The sequence below is a fragment of the Ovis aries genome, chromosome 12 (genome assembly GCF_016772045.2).
Source record: "Ovis aries strain OAR_USU_Benz2616 breed Rambouillet chromosome 12, ARS-UI_Ramb_v3.0, whole genome shotgun sequence".
In the NCBI taxonomy this organism is placed as follows: Eukaryota; Metazoa; Chordata; class Mammalia; order Artiodactyla; family Bovidae; genus Ovis; species Ovis aries.
This window is the reverse complement of record NC_056065.1, coordinates 52,084,879-52,108,771: the sequence shown is the minus strand read 5'-3', so window position 1 is coordinate 52,108,771 and position 23,893 is coordinate 52,084,879. Positions and strand designations below refer to the sequence as shown.

The 23,893-nt window shown below is 48.5% G+C and overlaps 1 protein-coding gene and 1 pseudogene across 3 annotated transcripts in view; one reads left to right on the top strand and one right to left on the bottom strand.

Annotated features, from left to right (window-relative positions):
* Nucleotides 1–23,893, top strand: part of KAZN (kazrin, periplakin interacting protein) — a 1,321,995-nt gene that overhangs the window by 897,571 nt on the left and 400,531 nt on the right. The window lies entirely within an intron of this gene.
* On the bottom strand, nucleotides 3,217–3,914 carry LOC114117244 (barrier-to-autointegration factor-like; annotated as a pseudogene).

The following is a 23,893-nucleotide window of genomic DNA, read 5'->3' as shown; positions in this document are numbered from 1 at the left end:
CCTGGAATACTGCTCCATAGGACTCTGTCAATCCTACTGGAAGAACCAGGAGTTAATTTCCCAGTGAAAACCTAAAATGGCCAAGAGGAGAAAGAAACCGGTGCAGGGCCCTCGCAGCAGCCAGAGCCCAGAGCATCATCCAAGTCCACCTCACCAGATGGCAAGGAGCAGGTAATCCAGAAGAGCCCACTTCTTCAGAGCTGGTTAGACCTCAGCAGGGATGTGCTGGAGCTTCAGTTCACGACGTTCAGCCTGTCCTGGGGCAGAGGCCATGGAGAGACTCTTAGATGTCAGGAGCCCCTCCCAGAGCAGCTAGTGCAAAACAAATGCTCCATGTGGAGACAGGCGCATGTGTCACTGAGCGAAAGAACACTGTTTCACGGGGTTATTCTCATTAAACTGAGTGAACCAACGTCACAGTGCCTACAGGGCTTCTCTCTGGGAAACAGACTAGCAGGGTTGCAGAGGCTTCCCCTTCAGTGAAAGAAAGTGAAAGTGTTAGTCGCTTAGTCATGTCCAACTGTTTGCAACCCCATGGACTGTAGCCTGCCAGGCTCCTCTGTCCATGGGATTTACCAGGCAAGAATATGGGAGTGGGTTGCCATGCCCTTCTTCAGGGAATCTTCCTGACCCAGGGATCAAACCCATGTCTCCTACATCACAGGGGGATTCTTTACTGTCTGAACCACCAGGGAAGAACTGTTGACAAAGTCCGTTTTCAAAGCCGGACAGGATTGCAGGATGCTGGAGACCCTGCTCAGTGGTGGCAGGAAGCTCCCTTTCTGGCCAAAGCAACCTGCTGCGTGCACACCGTCACTTCCTACTGCGGGTAGCTGGCTGCCCTCTGTGAGTGAACGAGGACGGCTACACGGTTCAACCCGAGGCTGTAGTGCTCGGCACTTTCAGCCTCCATCATGAATTATGCATCTCTTAGGTCTGCTGGGTTTTTTCCTTGTCTTCCCTTGTGCAAGTGCTTGTCGCAGAAAAACATATACTTGTTAGAGAGCCCCTGGGTTGAGTTCCCTGAGTCATACAGCAAATTCCCATTGGTTATCTCTTTTACATATGGCGACGTATGTTTCCATATTAGTCTCTCTGTACATCCCACCCTCTCCCTCCCCGCCAACCATGTCCGTAAGTCTGTTTTCTATGTATCTCCAGTGTTGCCCTGCAAATAATTTCATCAGTACCATCTTTCTAGATGCTATATATGTGCATTAGTATATATTTGTTTTTTTCTTTCTGATTTACTTCACTCTGTTATAGGCTCTAGGTTCAAGAGGGAGGGGACACAGGTATGGCTGGTTGATGTTGATGTTTGGTAGAAACCAACCCGACACTGTAAAGCAGTTATTCTTTGATTAAAAATAAATAAATTAAAGAGGAAAAAAAAATATACTTGGTGCTATCCCACATGGCGGTGAACCTGAGACACCTGGCCGGCTGATGTTTTTCCTTGGGAACCCAGGGCTGAAAGAGTCCATGAAGCAGAAGTAGACATCAGGGAAAGAGGGGGTACCCCCCCATATATGAATTTGTGTTGAAGACTGATGGGAAGTTCTCCCGAGAGACTCCTCATTGTCACCAAAGCCAGTCATGGCTCCAGTGACTGACTTGGGGTGGCAGCAACTCCTGCAGATGTTAGAGTTTCCCTTCATGCTCTTTCTCCTTTGCTGGTTCTTTTGCTTCAAAGAAAGGAAAGTCACACTCTGGGTTAGGGCACAGCCTAACCATGAGATAGGAATGCTGCTTCCCAAGCAAACCCAAAGCCCTTTCTTACCAAGACAGTTCGCTTTTATTTAGACTCCTGACACACGCCAGCATGTGCGCATGCGTAGTCAGTCATATTGTACTCTTTGCAACCCCAAGGACCGTAACCCGCCAGACTCTTCTGTCCATGGGATTGTCCAGGCAAGAATACTGGAATGAGTTGCCATTTTCTCCTCCAGGGGATCTTCCCAACCCAGGGATTGAATGTCTCCTGTATTGCAGGCAGGTTCTTTACCACTGAGCTACCTGGGAAGCCCACGCCAGCCATAAAACCTCCTTAATAACTTCTCTTAGATAGGACTCCAATATCTGAAATTCATTCAAGACGGCACACTCTGGAGGCCGCGCTGTGCTTCATCTTATTTTTATATAATTACTTTCCCCCCACCCAGGGTGTGCACGGTGATTTACAGGGATGTTGGGATATGTGATTATTATTCCTCACTCCTGATCCATTATTATTCTTCCTAATTTTGCAAAGTCATTTTCTGGATAAGGCCATTTTGAAAACAAATGCACATTTTAATAGCTAATATTGAATTTACATATATATCTCAGGTGTCCAGGGATAATGATGTAGCAATTAAAGGCAGAGATTTAATTTTTATTCGTGACTAGGGATTGCTCTGCTGACAGAACAAGCACTGGCTCTGATATTTAACTGAATTTTAACTTTTTTAGAGCTTTGGAGATTTTTGGCTGTTGATGACATTGATGAATGATTTGGCCCTTCCAAAATTTCAGGAAAAGAAACTCTCCTGATTTTGCACTTTACACTAGGTGTCTCAGAAATGTGGCTATTTTGTTAAATACACTCACGATTTATTGCTGAGTGCACCAAGCAAGATGTAAGTTTATAAGATATATATTATACTATGTAAGCATATAAGATATACTATGAATTATGTTGCGCTTCCCGGGTACCACTCATGGTAAAGAACCCGCCTGCCAATACAGGAAACATAAGAGATGTGGGTTCAATCCCTGGGTCAGGAAGATCCCCTAGAGGAGGGCATGGCAACCCACTCCAGTATTCTTGCCTGGAAAATCCTATAGACAGAGGAGCCTGGTGGGCTACAGACCATAGGGTCACAGAGTTGGACGTGACTGAGGTGACTTAGCATATACACATACATGTATTAAGTATACACATGTATATAAGTTCATGTATATACTTACGTATATACATATATAAGTATATACTATGATCCTATATATATGTGAGTGTACACAAGCATATAAACTATACAAATATATGTAGATATACACATATATATATAGTATATATCTATAGTTTATGAGTACTTGTATACCTATATACATAGTATATTTATGCACATAGTATGTGTGTGTATTCTTTCTTCCAGACATCCATCAATGCGTATGTAGAGGAGTAAGTACAAGTATTAGCAGAGGTTAACGCTGGGTTTATGCGGTTTTGCTGTCTTTCACCCAATTTTTTTTTTTTTTGAAGGCCACTGGCTTTATTAATTTAAGAAACTTTACAAGGACAGTGACTGTTCTGCCAAAAAGACTACCAAATGTCATAAAAGAGACCACAGGTGGGGGTGGGGGTGAGGGCCAGGGCCAGGAATCCACTCAGAAAAGCTGGTAATTATTGTCATGAAACTGGCAGGGAAAGGCGAAGGAAAATGCATGCAAGGGTGAGAATTCCAAAAAAGGTGAAATGGTGAGGGGAGAGAACTCCCCAAAGGCCCTGGAGTACAGGGAGGTGTGCACAACAGCAATCTCTTCTTTTGCAGAGGACGGAGGAGGAGTCCTCACTAGGCTGCAAACTCTGGAGACTCGATGCTGGGGCTTGGGATCGGGGGCTCCCCAGAGAGCATCACAAGAAGGCGTCACACCACTCTCGCAGACACTCTCCCAGGACTGCTTGGTGTTGGCGCCACACGTGTCCTTCAGCCATTCCTGGAAGAGGTCTTCATCTTTCTTTAGGACCAGAAACTGGCCGAGGACCACATAGGCCTTATCAAAGCCCCTTTCCTCCAGTTTCTTGCCCAGGACTTCGCCAATCCCGGCCAGGTTTCCCACTGGCTTCTCCCCCATGGGCTCTGCCACGAAGTCTCAGTGCTTTTGGGAGGTTGTCATCTCAATCAAGCTTAATCCGCAGCTCCAGTTCCTGTGACACCCAATTGTTGATTCTGTTTCTGGAGGGCCCACCGTGAGATGAGCCAGGTGGGAAGAAAGTGCTTATCCAGACCACCTGAGTAGGGAGTAGGGCCCATCACAGTTTGTCTGTCAGTTCCTTATTTAGGTATGGATATCAGTTTGACCAGTTTGGATCTTATCAAAGGTCTTAAAAGGGAATGGAGAGATATTATGTACTTAGATCACAAAACAACGACCCTTGACTTTGACTTTGGTGTCTGAAAGCTCTGTGTTGATTAAGGAGGTTAAGTGGGGATGATCTGTCTCCCCTCTCCAAAGGACAGTTTTCTTCAAGCTTTTTTGGCACTTGGATAGAACAGGAGAACTATCTACCTCCCTACCATCTCCTCCTGATAAAATAACTCCACAAGGAAATCATAGGATATAAGCTTGTTGTCAGTCTTGGCAGTGATTGTCTAGATTTGATGCCCAAAGCTCAGGAGACAAAAACTCAAACAAATAAGTGGGACTACATCAAACTAAAAGGTTCCTACACAGCAAAGGAAACAATCCGCAAAATGAAAAGGCAGCCTATTGAATGGGAGAAACTATTTGCAAACCATATATCTGATAAGGGGTTGATATTCAAAATATATAAAGAACTCGCACAGCTCAATAATAAAAAATCAAATAATCCTATTAAAAATTTGGCAAAGTACTTGAATAGACATTTTTCCAAAGAAGACAAATGGCCAACGGGAACATGAAAAGATGCTCAACACCACTAATTGGGGAAATGCAAATCAAAATCTCAGTGAGATATCGCCTCACACCTGTTAGGACGACTGTTATCAAAAAGTCAAAAGATAATTGTTGGCAAGGATGTGGAGAAAAGGGAACACTTGTACACTGCTGGTGGAAATGTAAATTGGTACAGCCACTATGGAAGCCAGTATAGGGGTTCCTCAAAAAATTAAAAATTGATCCAGCAATCCCACTTCTGGGTATACATCCAAAGGAAATAAAATCACTATCTGGAGATGATATTTGCACCCTCAAGTTCATCCCAGCATTTTTCATAACAGCCAAGATATGGAAACAACCAAAATGTCTGTTGACAGATGGATAAAGAAAATATGATATACAGTGGAATATTGTTCAGCCTTGAAAAAGAAGGGAATCCTGCCATTGCTGACAACATGGATGAAACTGGAGGACATTACGCTAAAAGAATAAGCCAGACAGAGGAAGACAGATACCATATGGTATCGTTTATATTTACAGAGGGAGTGGGGTCTGCAGGGACAGAGAACAGGACGGCGGTGACCAGCAACGGGGCGGAAGGAAACGGAAAGATGCGGCTCAAAGTGTACAGACTCAGGTATGAGACGAGAAAGTTCTGGAGGCCTAGTGCATAGCATGTGACTAGAGGTAATAATACTGTGCTGGATGCTCGGAAGTTGCGAGGACAGCTTATCTCAAATGTCTTCACCATAAAGAAGTAACTATATGAGATGAAGGACATGTGAGTTAGCTCGACTGTGGTAATCACTTCAAACTGATGTATATCAAAACATCACCTTATAAACCTTGAATACCTACAATTTTGTCACTCATACCTCAATAAAGTGGGGGGAAAGTCCACTTTTTTGTGAGGGAGGCAGTCGTTTTTCCTCACAAAGGGATACGAAGGGAAGGATAGAGTGAATCATTCCTTCCACCAGGAAGCAAGGAGGCCACACTGTCCTCAGCCTAAACATCAGGATTATAAACTGCTCTTCATTCAGCAGACCACATGGAGAACCATCATCTCTGGGTCCCGTCTGTGTGCTAAGAACCACCACTCGGCAAAGGAGTATCCTAGTTGGAGAATGAAACTCTTAAATCTATAGGTGCTGAACTTATCATCTTGTGTTATTTTAACCTGAAGTGAAGTGAAGTGTTAGTTGCTTAGTCCTGTCCATTTTAACGTGAACTTGGACACGGAGCACATTCATGGGGTGTGCCTGCCTGAACACAGGACCCAGCCACTGCTGGCATAGAAGCTTAGACTGTCTTTGTTTAAACAAGCTGCTCCATCACCCTTGCCTTGACTTACCCTCTTCCCCCATAAGTCTGTTTCTGTGCAGGATGTGTGACAAGCTTCAGTTCTTGTCACTTGGCATTCAGTGGAGTCCATCATTGTCCCTTTATTTTCTGAGACACTTTGTTTCTCTTGAGCGTTTCGACCCAAGTCCAGAAGTATGTCCCAAGAAAGGGGCCAGATATCTATTTGTAGACTCAATATGTTGAGCTGTGCTTGCTATCCAGGTGCTCAGCTTGGTCCCCATTAAAAAGACGCAACTGGAGCATTGTACTAGTGTGCAGAGGGTCCCGGAGAACCAGCCCCACGCTGCGATGCTAATGGTCTGCACTTAATGGAGAAGATTTAAAATGTAGCACACAGGCTAAGCGTGATTTAACTTGAGGCAGGAGCGTGGCTTTAGCACCAAGCTAGGAGGAGATGGGCTATTAATCCTTTTGACATCCCCTTTGAATAGCGTCATATTTCAATCCTGTTAAGCTGTGGGGCCATTGTTTATCGGTCTCCCTCCGAAAGCAGGACCTCTGTTGTGCTGAAGCTGCAAAACATTGCCCAGGTCTGTGCCTTTAAGATGCCGGTTGGGTTCAGCCTGCTAGCTGACCCCGCTCCACCAACCTCAACAGCTCTGAGATAAACTCCAGCAGCACCTAGCTGCCTCTGCTCTCCCATCTGTCACTGACCAAGCAAGGGGTCAGTGGGCCTGGTACCCTTTACTTGGCATGTTGAGAAAAGAAAGAAGAAAAAGCACATCTGGAAAATAGGAAAAAAGAAAAAAAAAAAGGAAAGGGGAGGTGGTCAGGCATGCTGAAGAACCCAGAATTCCAGTTATGATGGTCCCCTTGCCTTTGCCCTTCCTGTTCTGATCTCCCCAGCTGCAGTGTTCATTCATTTGTTTAGTCTTCATCAAACATCTATTGAGCACCTCTAAAGTGCACTGTGAGAGCTGGACTACAAAGAAAACTGAGCACTGAAGAATTGATGCTTTTGAACCATGGTGTTGGAGAAGACTCTTGAGAATCCCTTGGACTGCAAGGAGATCCAACCAGTCAGTCCTAAAGGAAGTGAGTCCTGAATATTCATTGAAAGGACTGATGCTGAAGCTGAAACTCCAGTACTTTGGCCACCTGATGCGAAGAACTGACTCTTTGGAAAAGACCCTGATGCTAGGAAAGATTGAAGGCGGAGGAAAAGGGGATGACAGAGGATGAGATGGTTGGATGGCATCACCGACTCAATGGACATGAGTCTGAGTAAGCTCTGGGAGTTGGTGATGGACAGAGAAGCCTGGCGTGCTGCAGTCCATGGGATTGCAAAGAGTCGAACACGACTGAGCTACTGAACTGACACGGCTTGGGGATACTCCAGCAGATGTACCTGGTTCCCCATATGACATTGCTGCATCATTGCCCAGTGAAATACCAAGGCGCAGAACTCCCTTCTGTACTGTCAGGAGGATGGTCACTCCCCCACAGGCTGCCCATGTGGTTAAAGGATTATAGAAGAATGCAGGGAGCAAGGGGTCAAGACACCTATGGAATGACACCTCGTTCCCTGGCCTATGCCCATGTCTTGTGCACCACTCACTCCACAGGTTGGAATTGTTAAGGGGACTGTAACCCCCTAAATTAGCTAGCACGCATGTACTGATGCTGTTGTTGTTTGGCCAGTAAGTCGTGTCCAACCCTTTTGTAACCCCGTGGACTGTAGCCCGCCAGGCTTCTCTGCCCATGGGATTCTCCAGGCAAGAATTTTGGAGCGGGTTGCTATTTCCTTCTCCAGGGGATCTTCCCAAGCCAGGGATGGAACCCATATCTCCTGCTTGGCAGGCAGGTTCTTTACCACTGAGTCACCTGGAAAGCCCATGCATGCATTGATAACTTATACAAGAGCTGTGAGCCTGAAATTTTGCTTAGGCATCTTGCTTGTTTTACTGAATACAGTTTAAAAGACCTTTCAAAAGACGTGTTAATACACAACATGTTATACATAATTCAGTTTTCCTTTAGCTGTTAATTTTGCAGGCACAGTGTTTTTAATTGCTACCATTGCCGGGCTAGCCCGCACCATGTGAACCTGAGACCTCAGAGGGTCTGAGGACCCTTCCCTCACCTCCTTCCTCCTCATACAGGTCTGACCCCTGTATTCAGAAGTATTGATGAGTGCTCCCCCGTGTGCCAAACCCTGCACTCAGAAAAGCAGGAAGAACGTGAATACAGCAGCATTCATCTCCAGGGAGTTCACAGCCGTGAACAGGGAATTATTATACAGTGTGCTAAGAGGTTTGTATAGGGAATCAGTGGCATCAGCAGCCTGGGGGCACTGGGCAAATGATGCAGGCATTTTAGACAGAGGAGAAGCCAGAGCCTGGTGAGAAGGTAGGGGACTGTGTGATGTGAAGTGGGTCGACGCTGCTGAGTTTAAAGGAATAAGCAGAAGTGGTGCGGACAAGCCAGGTCATGCAGGACCTTACATATCATACCAGAGAGATGGGTGGAAGATTCCATGAACAGGGACTTCTGTGACCAGGTGGTCCAGTGGCCAAGACTCCGTGTTCCCAGTGCAGGGGGCCTGGGTTCAATCCCTGGTCAGGCAACTAGGTCCCACATGCCACAACTAGAAGTCTGCATGCCACGACTACAACATCTCGTATGCTGCAGCTAAGACCTGGTGCGGTCAAATAAGTACTTATAAAAATACTGTATTAAAAAGGGGGCCTCCCAGGTGGCTCAGTGGTTAAGAATCTGCCTGCAATGCAGGAGACTTGGGAGAAGTGGGTTGGATCCCTGAGTCAGGAAGACCCCCTGGAGAAGGGAATGGCAACCCACTCCAGTATTCTTGCCCAGAGAGTCCCATGGACAGAAGGAACCTGGCAGGCTACAGTCCGTGGGGGTGGCAGAGAGTCAGACATGACTGAACTTGCATGTACGTGCATATGGTTTTTTTTTTTAATACCATGAACGAAGGTGGGCAAGTGAGGACTTTGGGCAACAAAGTAGTGCTTCCTGCCCATGGCATCCTCCTAGGGTTGGTTTTGCCAATTATTTTGCTGGTGGTTCTCAAATTTGAACATGCTTCAAAATCATCTAGAGGGTTTGATAAACCTAGATGGCTGGGTCCCACCTCCAGAGTTTCTGATTCCGCAGGTCTGGGGCAGGACTAAGAATCAGCTTCTCTAACAAGCTCCCAGGCAAGGTCGATCCTGCTGGCCGAGGGTCCATACTCTGAGAAGCACGGCTCCATGAGGTCAACCAGGGGAAGTGGTGGGCCCTGAAACCAGCAAGGAAGAGGGAAGAGGCCAGGAGCCACGTCAGAGCAGCTGCCCACAGACGGGGTGTCTGTCCTCGGGTTCACACTCTTGGTCCCAAGTGATAGTTCCCCAGATTCATCTAGCTCGTCTTGGCAACAGCTATGTTAAGGAGACAGTGACCTCCTTTTCGTAACTGTATATAACTTGAGTGCCTCTGGAAACACTTCCCTTTGTGTTTCTAATCTTCTCTGTCCTCTTGGAGAGTAAACATTGCATCTTGAAGCCCGCTTCCTCACTGGTTTACAGCCTCTCGCGGCTTTCTGGTCACCTTAGGTCGCATCATCCAAACGTAGCAGTTTCACAGCCTAAATGCCTCTCCTTAGTCTTCCTCCCACCCTCAAAGTTCACGATCCATCAAACACTTCTGCTCATTGGAAGTGTTGGTATCAAGGAGCCTGGAGACAAAGCTCTTATTTGATAAAAGGAAGCCATGCTCCACACTCTGAAATGTTCATTTTTTTTCTTTCTAGTTATTTATTTTTAGAAGCAGCAATTATTTTAACACCGAAAACATTTTTGTACTGGGGTATAGCTGATTAACAATGCTGTGGTAGTCTCAGGTGAACAACAAAGGGACTCAGCCAGACATACACATGTAGTTTTGTTATGTTGAGACCACGGTCTTAGAGACTCAGCCACGCTGCCCCAGGATGGTGCCTTCTGGGCTAGGCCACCGCCTGCCACCTGCCTTTCCTTCCATTCTGTCTCCTGTCATACCCCATTCTACTATGTTTCCCACCAAAGGACCCAGCAAGGAGACAGGCTGCTTCCCGGAGCCCAGAGCCATCAGAAAAAAATGGAAAAATGGGGGTCAATAAACCAGAGTTGCTAAAGAACCCAGCCCCCCTTCTCTGGAGTAGGAGGAGAGGCTTCTCCAAGATCCTCCCCAAGGACAGTTGTGAGTCTCCCGTTCATAATACCTGCGGAACAGCTGGGAATCTCAGTCAGCTAAATCAGGCCCACTTCTTGGACACATTTGGAAGATTCTCCAGTAGCACAGGTGTGCGTGCGTGCTAAGTCACTTCAGTTGTGTCTGACTCTTTGTGACCCTATTGACTGTAGCCCGTCAGGCTCCTCTGTCCATGGGATTCTCCAGGCAAAAATGCTGCAGTGGGTTGCCATACCCTCCTCCAGGGGATCTTCTCAACCCAGGGATCGAACCTGCGTCTCCTGTCTCCTGCCGTGGCAGACAGGTTCTTTACCACTAGCACCACCTGGGAAGCCCCTCCTATAGCACATCCGTCTCCAATTTCAGCTTCCAGCCCCATTTAGCCAGAGTGTGGAAATGTGCCATCAGTCCATTCAGGTGGCGGTGGGAGACACTTGCAGTGCCCGCGGGTGGGGGCCAGGGTGGGGGTGTAGGTGGCAGGGGCATCTGTTCCTGCTGCCCTCTGTGCACCCGGACATCTGCCGAGCCCGCCGTCATCCCATCTGGCCTTCGGCCGGGAGCCACCAGCTGCTGCTGAGCTGCCCCTCAGGGCAGGCGGCTGGCATGCTGCGCCCAGGCTCTCCCCCTGCTCCTGGAGGTAATTCCACTTCCCCACCCATGGGGCTTCAGCAGGCTCATCTCCCAGGGCCGGCCCAAGTGTTATCTTCTCCACAAAGTGGTCCAGGGGTCCCCCTTGGGCATTTTTCTTGATACTTGGGAGAAACTTCTGTTAGCAGTAGCACTCAGCATGAGCTGTCCTGCTCAGAATCTGTTCAATGGATCGGCCTCTGCAGAGAAGAAGTACCCTCTAGGGGCCAGCACCAGCCTGGCAAAAGAGTGGGCAGGGCTGGCTAAATTAAAATGCAAAGAATGTCCACACACTTGGAGATGGCAATCCCCAATCCTGGTAGGAATCCTGATAGGAAATAGGAAACAAGCCCAGTTATCTCCCTGTGTGTATGTGCATTTGGTCGCTTTAGTTTCGCGTGACTCTGCGACCCTAGATTGTAGCCCACCAGAGTCCCTGAGAAAAAGAAAATGGGCGAGAGCTTTTGAATTCATGAGGACATAAGGAAGTGACAGCTGGGCCTGCAGTTCAGCCCTGTTTGTCTCTGCTCTGACCATAGCACACACATGGAGAGAAAGCCCCAGCAGATGACTCTCGGATGTCCCTCAGCAGGACAGAGGTAGAACCCTGACCCCCATGGGAGTTCCTAGCTGAAGGTCTAGGTCGTGAAATCCTCGATGGACAATAGGAGATGGTGGTTTAGCTGACCGCTGGAGAGCTGTTCACCGTGGTAAACTTGAGAGACAGGGATGGGGGCTTCCCTGCTGGTCCAGTGACTCCGTGTTTCCACTGCAGGGAATGTGGGTTGATCCCTTGTCCCACCTGCCACATGGTCTGGCCAAAGAAAAAAGGCAAGGATGACCTTGCAGATTTCAGGCTGGACCCAGGAAGACCTAGGTTGCTCTTGGACCCCAGGCGTTGAAGGCCCACATTTTTAGCGGGAAGCATTGTCCCTCCCCAGCCCTCCCCAGTTAGCTTGAGGCTTCAAAAGAGCTTATTGTCAGGCCTGTGTCCATTTCAACAAATATATGCATTGTGCCTGACCCTATGGTCAGCCAAGGGAATAGACTAGGGGAAAAAACAGTCTGATGGCTGTTCTCTGGAGCCTAGTGGGGAAGGGGTGTGCCATCCAAAACTTAGCAGCAAATAAATAACCTGGTTGTAGGCTGTAAAAGCTACGACAACAATAAAAACAGGCAATATGAGGGAAAGCGATGATGGACAGGAAAGCTGGTTTACAACGGGTAGTAGCAAAGGATTCTTTGAAGAAGTACTAGGCGGGGAGCCAGTCAGCGGTATGCTGGTAAATGCTTACCAATCCTGTCTTTAAAAAATAAAAAGAGCACTGATTAATAATTTGCCAGCTTCCATGGTATAATTACTCCTACCATGGCCGATTTTGAGTTGATGTCGTAAAGAGATATGCACAGTCAGCTCTAGTGAGCTGTGAGCCATGCGAAGATCTGGAGAATAAGTGGTCCAGGCAGAAGAGACAGCAGATACAAAGGCCCTGAGGCAGGAGTAAGAATGATGTGTTCAAGGAGCAGAAAGATCAGTGTGCTCTGGTCATAGGGAGCCAGGGGTAGGAAGGGTTATGCTGGAAAGAGGCCAGACCACATAGGGCCTTGTGGGCCACAGGAAGGCATTACGGTTGGGAAGAGTCTTTGGAAACCATCAGTGGCAATGCCAGTTCCTGGGATGGTGCTGCCAGCAATATCACGGACAACGGCAACAGTGGTAAGACAGCATGATGAGGACCAGAAGGACCTGCCCAAGTCATTCTTGATAAAAGAGTCAGAGACCCTGCTCGCAGCCCCAGTTCAGTTCCTCTCCTCCTAGTGTCTGATGGAGGCATTTGTTTACTACTTAAGAGGAGTGACTGTTTCAGCTGGAAAATGTGTATATATATATATATATTGCTGTGACTGATGTGTCCACACACCCACCCTCTGCTTGCAAGTGTCAGCGGGACGGAAGTTGAGCATGTGCGTCTGGCTCACATCCGAAAAAGCAGCAGCCCGACTTACCAGGGGCAGCGAGAATGCCGGACAGAGTGCGACACAGCAGCCTCCTCGCACCTGCCTCTCCCCTATTTTAAGGGTCCGGCTGAGGGGCCAGGAAGGGACCAGCGAGAAGGGAATGAACAGTACTTAGCTCCTAGCAAGGCATCAGCCCCTCTAAGAAGTGAGTCCAGATCTGGGTTGGGGATGCCTGCTTGACAGTTCTGCCTGCCGTCCCCACTCTCCACCAGAAGCCTCTGCCGACTCAGGGGAGCCGGGCAGCAACGCGCTGGCTTCAAAGGAAGTGTGTTGCGGTGTAGAAGCCAGAGGAGGTTTCAATTAAGGCTGCTGATTTATTTATTGGACTTTTCAAAAGACGCTTCTCCTTCCCCCGTGCCCTCTGGGCCTGGGTATATAATTTAAAACATGTATCATTAGTATAATTTTTTAAAAGTATCCTCCAGGCCCACTCTACCAGGATCCATGCTTAGACGAGAGAGGCGGTAGAAGGTGGTTGTCTTGCCCACCCCTCCACCCGTCTCAGGACAGTTCCGGTCCCTTCCTGGCTGTCCCTCCAGCTGCACATGAGCATCTCTGCACACCTCGCCCCACCCCCACTGCATCTTAGCATCGCTGCCTCCCGACAATGTCGGGTGCCCTGGGTGTGTCTCCCCACCCTCTTCCCTGGACTGTGGGCCCCACTACCCTGCTGTTTTTTATGCTGCAGCATATTCTGGCCTCTGGTCAATTCTCCCATATGAACAGATGGGTCTGCTGTCTGCTTATTTATCACCTGTGCTCCTAGCACAACACGGAGGAAAAGGAGAAAGGTGAAGGGGAGGAGGGGCCGTGTCCTGTGTTTGCTTGCCATTTCTCTTTGGGTCCTCAGTTTGGTGTTTTTAAAAGGTTCCGAGGCTTGGGCAGCTCAGGAAGGTTGAGGAAGAAACCTGTTTCAAGGGGGTCTGAATTTAGGAAATTTTCAGAGGGCTCAACGGTTTGTAGGATGCTCTGAAATTGTTTGCAAAATTTTGAGTGTGGATTATTTTTCATCAAGAAAGTTGACTGTAAAGCAATTATCCTTCAATAAAAAATAAATTAAAAGCCAAAAAGAAATTATGAAAAAAAAAGAATAAAGTTGACAGATTGTATCTCATTCACAAAGGGTTTTGTGGTTTTATGGCTCCTGAAAGGTAAAAAATAAAATATCAAAGGTATAGGATGCCCCCGACTGACCAGACAAGATGGAAACAAAAATTTGCACACAACTGCAAGAGTTCCGTGCACTCCCCCATGAAGTCCCATCCCCAACCCCCGACTCATTTGTCTCAGAGCTGGAGTTGGAAAGGTGGATGTGGTGGGTGAGGCCCCCCCACCTCTTACCTCCTGGTTTTCTGTTTGGTGTTCTTTGCTTTTTGAGGGTCCCCTGACAACACACTGTTTTAAGTACAATGTAAAATAGCTTTGGGGCTCTGCTGAGGCGTTTAACTTATGCTTTTGGCCTGTACCCTCCTTCTAGCATCCTTTTTCTTACTGTTTCATCTTTCTTCACTCAAGAATGAGAAAACCAGGAATTTACACCTAAAATTCTTCACTCCCACATTACTCCCTCACACACATGTGAAATTTTGTTTGGCAGTTTTTTGCGTACTGTTTTCTAGATATTTACTCTGTTAAGCAAACAGTCCTGCTGACCCTTTATATGGAAGGAAATATCTAGAGTAGGGAAGAAGTGCTCCCCATCCCAACCACCACAAGCATCCTGTAACCCCCATGGGTCCGAGACACTGGGTCCCTGTGGACAAAGTTCTAGAGCTTTCATCCTGCCATGAAGGCAAGCAAGCACCACATCGTTGGAAGGACAAGTGAGTCAGCCCAACTTGGTATGGTCATTGGTATCACCAAAACCCTGGCATCATTACAGACTCACGGGGTCGCAAAGACTTGGACACGACTTAGTGACTACCACTTTCACTTTGGAGGTTTCCTTGATGACTCAGACAGTGAAGAATCTGACTGCAATGCAGGAGATCCAAGTTCAGTCCCCAGGTTGGGAAGATCCCCTGGAGAAGGGAATGGCAACCCACTCCAGTATTCTTGCCTGGAGAATTCCATGGACAGAGGAGCCTGGTGGGCTACAGTCTGTGGAGTCACAAAGAGTCAGACACAACTGAGTGACTAATACTTTCACTTTAGTGTGCTTTTGAAAAATTTAGTTAATCCTCTGCAAAGCCGAGAAGTGTGTCCATGGGGCAACGGGGAGTGTTTGACCACGTCTTGTAGGAAGCAAGGTGAGACCTAAGGCTTCATGCCCTCTACGTCATGGCCTCATGTGCTTTTCTTTGGGTTAGAGAGTCTCTACATCCTACAGAGACTGGAGGTGTTTTTTCATCTTCTTCTCCAGGTTCTTTTCTGTGTTTGTCCCCTGCTCTCTGCCACAAAAGGGGACCTATACAGATGACATCAGTGAGTTCTGCCCACAGGGGGTCCCAGCAGGAGCTCAGATGGAGAAGGAGGGTAAGGTCAGAGCATTCACTGGACTCACTCCTTCCCCAGGTTGTCACCGTGGGCCTAGGCCATGTCCCTGCACCAAAGGTCCCTGCACCAAAGGTCCCTGCACCAAAGGTCCCTGCACCAAAGGTCCCTGCACCAAAGGTCCCTGCAAGGCCGCTTCCCCACTTGCCGTTGGTCTGCGCCCACAGCTGGTTACTGTCTATGGCCCCAGTTCCTGCTCTGTCCTGTGTGGCTTCTGGCTTCTGTATTGGTTTGCTTGAGCTGCCTTAACAGAGCACGGCAGACTAGAGGCTTAGACCACAGAACCCTGTCATCCCACGGCCTGGAGGCTGAAGGTCCGGCGTGTTTGTTTCTTCTGCGGCTCCCCCCTTGGCCTGAAGATGGCCGTCCCTCTGTGTGCACCTGCCCCAGTGCCTGTCCCCCTACTTCCAAGGACAGCAATCATATTGGATCGGGACCCCCACCCAGTGGCCTTATTTTTAACTTGCTGCTGATGCTGTTGCTAAGTCGCTTCAGTCGTGTCCGACTCTATGTGACCCCATAGATGGCAGCCTACTAGGCTCCTCCTGTGTCCCTGGGATTCTCCAGGCAAGAACACTGGAGTGGGTTGCCATTGCCTTCTCCAATGCATGAAAGTGAAAAGTGAAAGTGAAGTTGCTCAGTCGTGTCAGACTTCACAACCCCATGGACTGCAGCCTACCAGGCTCCTCCATCCATGGGATTTTCCAGGCAAGAGTACTGGAGTGGGTTCCCATTTTAACTTGATCACCTCTTTAAAGACCTTATCTCCAAATTGGTCACATTCACAGGTACTGGCATTTGGGGCTTCAACATAGGAATTTGAGGGTACACAATTCAGCTCGTCACACTCTTTATTAATCAGTTGTCTGAGTCTGAATGTGCAACCCATTTCCTGCTGCCTGACGGATAAAGGAATGTGCTTTGGGCTGTTTCCGATAGGAATTTGTGCCAAATCACCTCCTTGTCTCCTCTGCAAGCCCAGGAATTGGAATTATAGTGTATAAACTGGGACCAAGTTCTGCATGGAGCCAGCGAACTCCTGCTCACATGAAGCCCCCATGCTTGGCCTCTCTTTGGGACCATGCTTTTCTCTTTAGGTAACTTCTGAAGCCACAGCTTGCATGGTGTTTTCTAAAGCAGCAGCCCCCAACCTTTTTGGCACCAGGGACCAGTTGTATGGAAGAGTTTTCCCATGGGCCAGGCCTAGGGGATGGTTTTGGGCTGATTCAAGTGGATTACATCTATTGTGCACTTTATTTCTATTGTTATTATGTCAGCTCCACTTCAGATCATCAGACATTAGATCCCAGAGGTTGGGGACCCCTGTTCTAAAGTCACGCCCCCGACCCAGCTCCCCAACAAATGATTCTCAAACCAGTGCACGCTGATGCAAGAGAACCTTTGCCTGAGCATCACCAAGCTGTGACTGGTGTATATTCTTGTGACAGCTGAAGATGGGGCCTGTGATGGTGAGGTCTGTCAGGTGCAATGGGGAGCGTAGGACACAGCTCCCGGTAGGTGAGAGGAAAGGGCCTGGCTTCCTGTGACCAGATGAGAACTTTGCATTTGGAGGTAATGAGTAGGTACCTATGAGGATATGAGGTGGTTACAGTTCTGCTTCAACTACAGCAAGTGGGGATGGGCCAGAAAGCGCAGGTTGCAATAACCATGCGGCAGTGTCCGGCCTTCTAGAGTATTGAGAAACAGTCCCCATCCTGAGATCTATGCCAGGCCATTCCATTGGCTTCCTGGTGTTTGAAGGTCTCTTTTCCAGAATTCTCCAAGCCCACTTGATAGTGGTATTGCTCTTCCTTTAAAGTCTGTATTTCCTTTCATTCACAAACGTAACTCCCCCAGCTCACCCCGTCATGCTATTGATGAGCCTAGGGATTTGTTTTTATTTTTTAGTGTTCTGGCATCATCAGCTGCCACTTTGGATGCTTTGCAAACTCTGAGATTTTGTTCCAAGGCCCCCTGTTCTTTTATATTTGTTTGTTTGTCCTATAAATTATCAGGAAACCTAGACCATATGTTTCTGATTCATTGACGCCAGAGTCATCAGCGTTTTGAGTCGTTGTTTGAAGTCTGTAAAGGTTTTCTGTCTCTGGTTTGTGTTCCTCTTTAATTAAATGCAGTTCATCCAACACTTAGGAGCCCTACATGCCAAGCACTGGAGATGCAGGGAAAATTAAAACACAAACCCTTCCTTCATGGAACTTGCAGCGTGAACCTCCCTGCCACAAGCTGATGAAATGAAATCGGGGTGCTAAGTGCTCATTTTCAAACTCCAGGTCCATGTGTGTGAGCAGTTTCCAGATCCCGCCACTGTGGCCTTTGCTTTTCCTCACCATCTCAGGCCTTTGGATTTCTTCTTCCCAGCTGGAGTCACTTCAGCAATGCATCCCGGAAGGCTTGGTTCCCTCTGTTTGAAGCCTTTTCACTGCTACCCCCCTAACACCTGGTTGTGCCTTTCTGTCGATGTGCAGACCTAAGCACCGAAGTTTGCTCCTGTGCCCGTGGTGCAATCAGATTTAGGACTTTTGATTCTGAAGCTACGGGGAGGAGAGTTCTAAGGAATTCTGGCAGATCGTGGGACTTCCCTAGTGGCTCAGATGATAAAGAATCTGCCGGCAATGCAGGAGACCCAGGTTCGATCCCTGGGTCAGGAAGATCCCCTGGAGAAGGAAATGGCAATACATTCCAGTACTCTTGCCTGGAGAATCCCATGGACAGAGGAGCCTGGTGGGCTACAGTCTATGGAGTCATAGAGAGTCAGACAGGATGAGCGATTAACACACACAGATACACATTGAGAAATAGTGAAGGACAGAGAAGCCTGGCACGCGGCAGTCCATGGGGTGGCAAAGAGTCGGACACAACGAGCAACTTAGCAACAATGGGAACCAGTGACGCCCTGCTTTGCTGATTCTGTTTCACAGACTCAGAGTCTGATCCTGACCAAGGAGCTGATTTAGAGCCTACTCTCCTGGGTCCCTGTTAATTTCATCAAAGCACAAAAACTTTCTTCCTTTAATTACCACATGGGGGATATTAAGATCTTGTTTTCCTAAGTAATTCCCATGGACTTGTCTTTTCATCCTAAACGTGCCAAGTGTCTGGTTAAGAATTGTATAAGGTTGGCGTCAGGAGGTTTTCACACAGTCTCCACTCTGAGCCCCATAAAGGTCTTCTTAGAGACCCTGATCCATGGAGCAGAGGGTGCCCACAGCTCTGAGCACTCACAGCAGCACCCGTGGCTCCAGCCACATGTTTGCGAATAGCACCATCCAATCAATAGCAACTGGTTCTCACCCTGCAGTGTCCCCTTTTGCCTGAGGAACATTCAACTGGTGGCAGCCAATATGATCATTTCAAGGAGTTTGGTTGGGGAGGTGGGGGCGAGGGGGGTGGTTGTTGTTCTGCGAAGTTGCCCATCTGTAGGCTGTCACCAGACTTTTTGTTTGTTTGCTTGTTTTGTGTTTTTATCATTTTGTTTGCCCTCACCGGGCCCTTAAGTTTAGAGCCACTTTTTGAGCATTGAAGTAAGCAAGCTCATGAGCATCTCATTTGCCAGAGCTGTGTTTTATTCCCTCTGTATTCAGAGTCCCTGGCTTGGGCAGTGGGCAGTGGGGTGTGCTAGGGGATGACCCTGATGATGGTGATGATGAAGCTAAAGGTGTCAGGTACTGTTTTTGTTTTTTTGAGGGTTTAGCATTGCATCAGGGGCTTTCCAGGTGACACAGTGGTAAAGAATCTGCCTGCAAGGCAGGAGACCTGGGTTCGATCCCTGGGTTGGGAAGATCTCCTGGAGACTGGAATGGCAACCCACTCCAGTATTCTTGCCTGGAAAACCCCATGGACAGAGGAACCTGGCAGTCTATAGTCTGTGGGGTTGCAAACAGTCAGACTTGACTGAGCACACACGAGATAGTGTTTCACCAGGAACCAGAGCAGGTGACCTACCTGCCTCTTCTCATTGAATCTTAACAGCCACCCGAGGAGGTGAGGTTCCATCACCACCTTGTTGCACAGATGAATCAGATGACTCAGAGACTCCATGATCTTCCCAAGGGCACGTGCCAGTGGATGGGAAGCTGAGATTCAAACCCATGTGGGTCTCACTCCGGAGCCCAAATTCTAGCCTTGAATCCTGAAACAAAAGACCACATTCCGGACATGCAAAATGTTTGTCCTTCCAGTTCTGTTTCTTCCCTATCCAAGGGCATATGTAAGGAAGGATGCATTGAAACCAGCCTTTAAGAGGCACCATGAGGAGCCTGGTGGGCTAGAGTCTGTGGGGTCACAAAGACTAGGACACAACTGAGTGCACATGTGCACACACACACACACACACACACACACACATTGAACTCCTGACTCAGAGCCATGAACACTTGGACTAATAAGTCCCATCAGCTCTGTAGATATGGTTCTTGGTCTGCCCGTGCTGCCAGTGGCCGAATCCTCGGGGGAGGTGGGGGGGCAAGGTGCCCCCTAAAAAGGACCCAGTACTCCTTTCGGAAGCAGAAGCTGCACCAAACAGCCTACCAAGGAAAGTCATTCAGCTGGCCCAGCAGCGAGAACTAAGGCTGGACCTTCCTATGGGGAAGTATCTGAGAGGCTGCTGCTTCTAGGACACTGTCATGAAGAGGGGACAGTGTTAAGGAATGCCATTTCCATCCTTCCCAACTAATAGAAGCAAATTAGACAGAAGGTCAGCTGGAAAATGAGCTCATGTGTATTAGTGTCTTCCAGGACACTGTCATGTGCAATTTATTAACGTTTCTCATTTCCTGAGATAGGTTTTCTGCTCTGCAGGTTACACATGAGGAACATAGGGTTCAGAGAGGTGAAGACAATTCCCCAAAACTGAACAGGGAGTAAGAGATGGAATGAGGATTCGATCCAGGGAAAGTGTCAGGACTTCACATCACTCTCGCCACTGTGCATGTGGCACCTGCAGGCCTTACTGTGGTAGAGATCACGTGTTGTACACTGTAAAATCATCCCCTCCATTAATTCCTATCATGTCCCAGGCTCTAAATACAGAGAACATGCCAGATACGGCCTCTGCCCTCATGGAATTAATACTGAAGAGAGAGACAGTAAATAATGACACACTGCACAGTCAACTGCTTATTTACAGCTGCAGTAAGCGCCACCAAAGAGAAGGCTGGGTGCCTGAGAGTATGTTCATGATTTACCCACGCCTCCCTATCTCTGTTGCTGGTACCCTGGTCCCAGCCAACATATATCTCTCCTGGGGTTCTGCTGTCCCTGAACGGGTCTCTCTGCTGCTACTCTGGCCAGTCAGAGGGATCTCTTAAACTTAAATCTGATTACATCGCTGCTCTGCTCAAACCCCTCAGAAGCTCCCACCCCAATTAGAGAAGAACTCAAAGTCTTTCCATGGTCCACAGGCCCAAGCTCCCTCCCCCTCCTCGTCTTCCCTCTTACCCATGGTGCTAGAGCTTACCCACACCACCTCCTGCTGGCTATTTCCTGCACACCCTAAGGTGGTTCCACCTCTGGGCCTTTGCACTGGCTGGCTGATCTGCCAGGAACCCCTTTCCCCTGGCATTGCAGGGACTGACCCCCACTTTCCTTAGGGCTCTGAAGACCAGCGTTCTATTATGGTTGCCCCACCCTGCCGTCTCCTTTATCCTACTGCTTTTTTCTTTTAAAAAAAAATTTTACGTGTTTCTTTTTGGCTGTGCTGGGTCTTCGTTCCTGCACTGCACACAGGCTTTCTCTAGTGTGGGGATCGGGGCTACCCTCTAGCTGCGGTGCGCAGGCTTCTCCCTGCGCTGGCTTCTCTTCCTGGGGAGCACAGGCTTTGGTGCGCGGGCTTCAGTAGCTGGCAGCACGTGGGCTTGGTGCTTGCCAGCTCTCAGGCTCTAGAGCGCGGCCTCAGTAGTTGTGGAGCACAGGCTTAGTTGTCCCACAGCATGTGGGATCTTCCCGCTCTAGGGAGCAAACCCATGTCCCTGCATTGTCAGGCAGATTCTTATCCCCTTTGCCACCAGGGAATTCCCTTTCTTCCTTCCTTATCCACACTTCCTAGTCTTGACCTCTGGGACTGACCAGTGGAGGCTGCCCATGATTGGAGCCCAGATCTGTGCAGTCTGGTCACCCTCATACCCGTTCCGTGTTGTTCCTACCATTTAGCCCAACTCCCAAGGAGGTACTGGCACTGCCCTCTGCTTGGACACTGGGTGGACAAATCCCTTCTCAAGAAGCATCTGGTGGGACTGTCTTCAGAGCAGGTGAAGAGTATTTGAGCATTCTTGTTCTCAATTAGCTGGGTAATTGGTTCTGCACTGGATTTCTCACTGGCGATGCTGCAGAGGTCCTAGTAAAGGGATTCAGAGGGAAAGAAAAACATTTCTAAGCGGCAGGATGCTAGCTTGCCCCCAGAACCTCCCGCCAGGTGTGCAGCATACTTACAGAGCGCACATGGTGAGGGGGCGGGGCTGGGGACGCTTGTCATGATTGCAGGCTCCACCACAGTCCACTCTCCATGTCCTTTCCTCTCACATCAGGTCATTCCCATCCTCTCGTGAGCTGCACATGAAGGTCTTGAAGGCCTTTGAGGAGGGGCTGCTGTTTGTAACAGCAGCTGCTGATCCTTGAGGCACGGCTTGATTGCAGCGCGTGCTCTCTGCTCTCTCCGTGAGGAAGAGAGAGATGTGGATGTGTGTTGCTTTTCTTGCTCTTTGGACAGAAAGACAGTATTGAAGCCACCCAGTCGCCACCCGGTGAATGCGGAAGAGAATTGACTCACAGTTCTCAGGCTCATTTCAGCTTGAATGAGAATACTGTGCCCTGCCCCCTGGAGGCTCCTTGAGGATTAACAGTAAGAGCCAATAGCATCTGGGCTCCACCAGCCTGGTTAGCACTTTGCACGCACCTTATGGGGTCGCAAAGAGTCAGACACGACTGAGCAACTTCACTTTCACTTTCACTTCAGATCCCCTGGAGAAGGAAATGGTAACCCATTACAGTATTCTTGCCTGGAGAATTCCAGGGACAGAGGTGGCTTGTGAACTACAGTCCATGGGGTCATAAAAGAGTCAGACACAACTAAGCGACTAACACACACACACACATCCATTATTCCAGAAAACAGCCCTTGGACCTGTTATTATCCCTGTTTCCTGGGTGCAGAAACTGAGGTGCAGGAAGCTACTCAGTGCAGGTCACACAGCCAGGCGAGCTGGGAGTCAGAGCTGTGCAGGCTGGCTCCAAAGCCTCATTTCACCAGGACATGGTGCTTCACCTCTGAAGCCCGAGGAGTCTTGTCCTATACAGCCCTAGCTGCCAAGTGTTTGGTGCAGAGTAGTTGCTCAGTTAGTGTTTTCTGGGTGAATGGAGGTCTTGGGCACATCATGGACCCCAGTGTGGAAGGAAAGGGGTGAGGTATTGAGGACCCACTGCTGTCCAGGCCCGAAGCAGGGTGCTTCTGCTCCATTATCCCATTTGTGCCAAACATCATTCATGGAGAGGTTATTAGGCGGCATCTAGGACATTTGATAGGTTGCCACTGATACCCAGGTGGCTCAGTGGTGAAGAATCTGCCTGCCAATGCAGGAAATGCAGGTTCCATATCTGGGTTGGGAAGATCCCCTGGAGAAGGAAATGGCAACCCACTCTAGTATTCTTGCCTGGAGAGTTCCATGTACAGAGAAGCCTGGAAAGCTACAGTTCATGGGGTCGTAAAGAGTCAGACAACTGAGCAGATAACACTTTCTTTCCAGGGACCTTCTCCCATGAGAATCTCCCAACCAGACAGGTGGGCAAGGTCATCACCCTCAATTTGGAGATGAGAAAACTGAGACTCTGAGAGGTCCATGGCTCGGCCACTATCAGATGACATGGCTGAGCTTTGAACCTGGACACCCATACCCCAGTCCTGAACCATCTTCCTTTGATTCATTGCTTCAATACCCTCTGCTCACTCCCATCAGGCTTCCTTCCTTCTCATCACAAAATAGCGATGACACCTAACTGAGAATTCCTGGCTCACGTTAGGCACCATATAAGTGCTTTTCATATAAATTAACTCTTTCATTCTCATAGCAACCCCGTAAGGTGTGTACCTTTAGTATCCTCATTTTACAGACTGGGAAACCAGGGCCCAGAGGAGTCAAGCAGCTTGCCCAAGGTCACACAGCTAGTGACAGAGCCAGGTCCTCTAGAATCATGCACCTAACTATTTCACTCTATTGCCTTTCTAAAATATTGTTTATTCATTAAACTATGTGTCAGTTGCTAAGACATGTCAAAAAAGACATAGTCTCTACCCTCAGTGAGTATGATTTGGAGCTTGAAGGGTGTATTAGCTTTCCCTTGCTGCATAGCTAGGTCCCACAGACTCGCCACCATGCCCATTTGTTATCTCACAGGCTCTGTAGGTCAGGAGTCCAGGCAGGGCTGAACTGTGCTGTCCTCTTACATTCTCACAAGGCTAGAATCAAGATCCCGGTGGGACTGTGTTCTCTTCTGGAGCTCGGATTCTTCTTCCAAGCTCATGTGGTTGTTGGGAGAATTCAGTTCCTTGTATTTGTAGAACCAAGACCCTCCATTCCTCGAGACC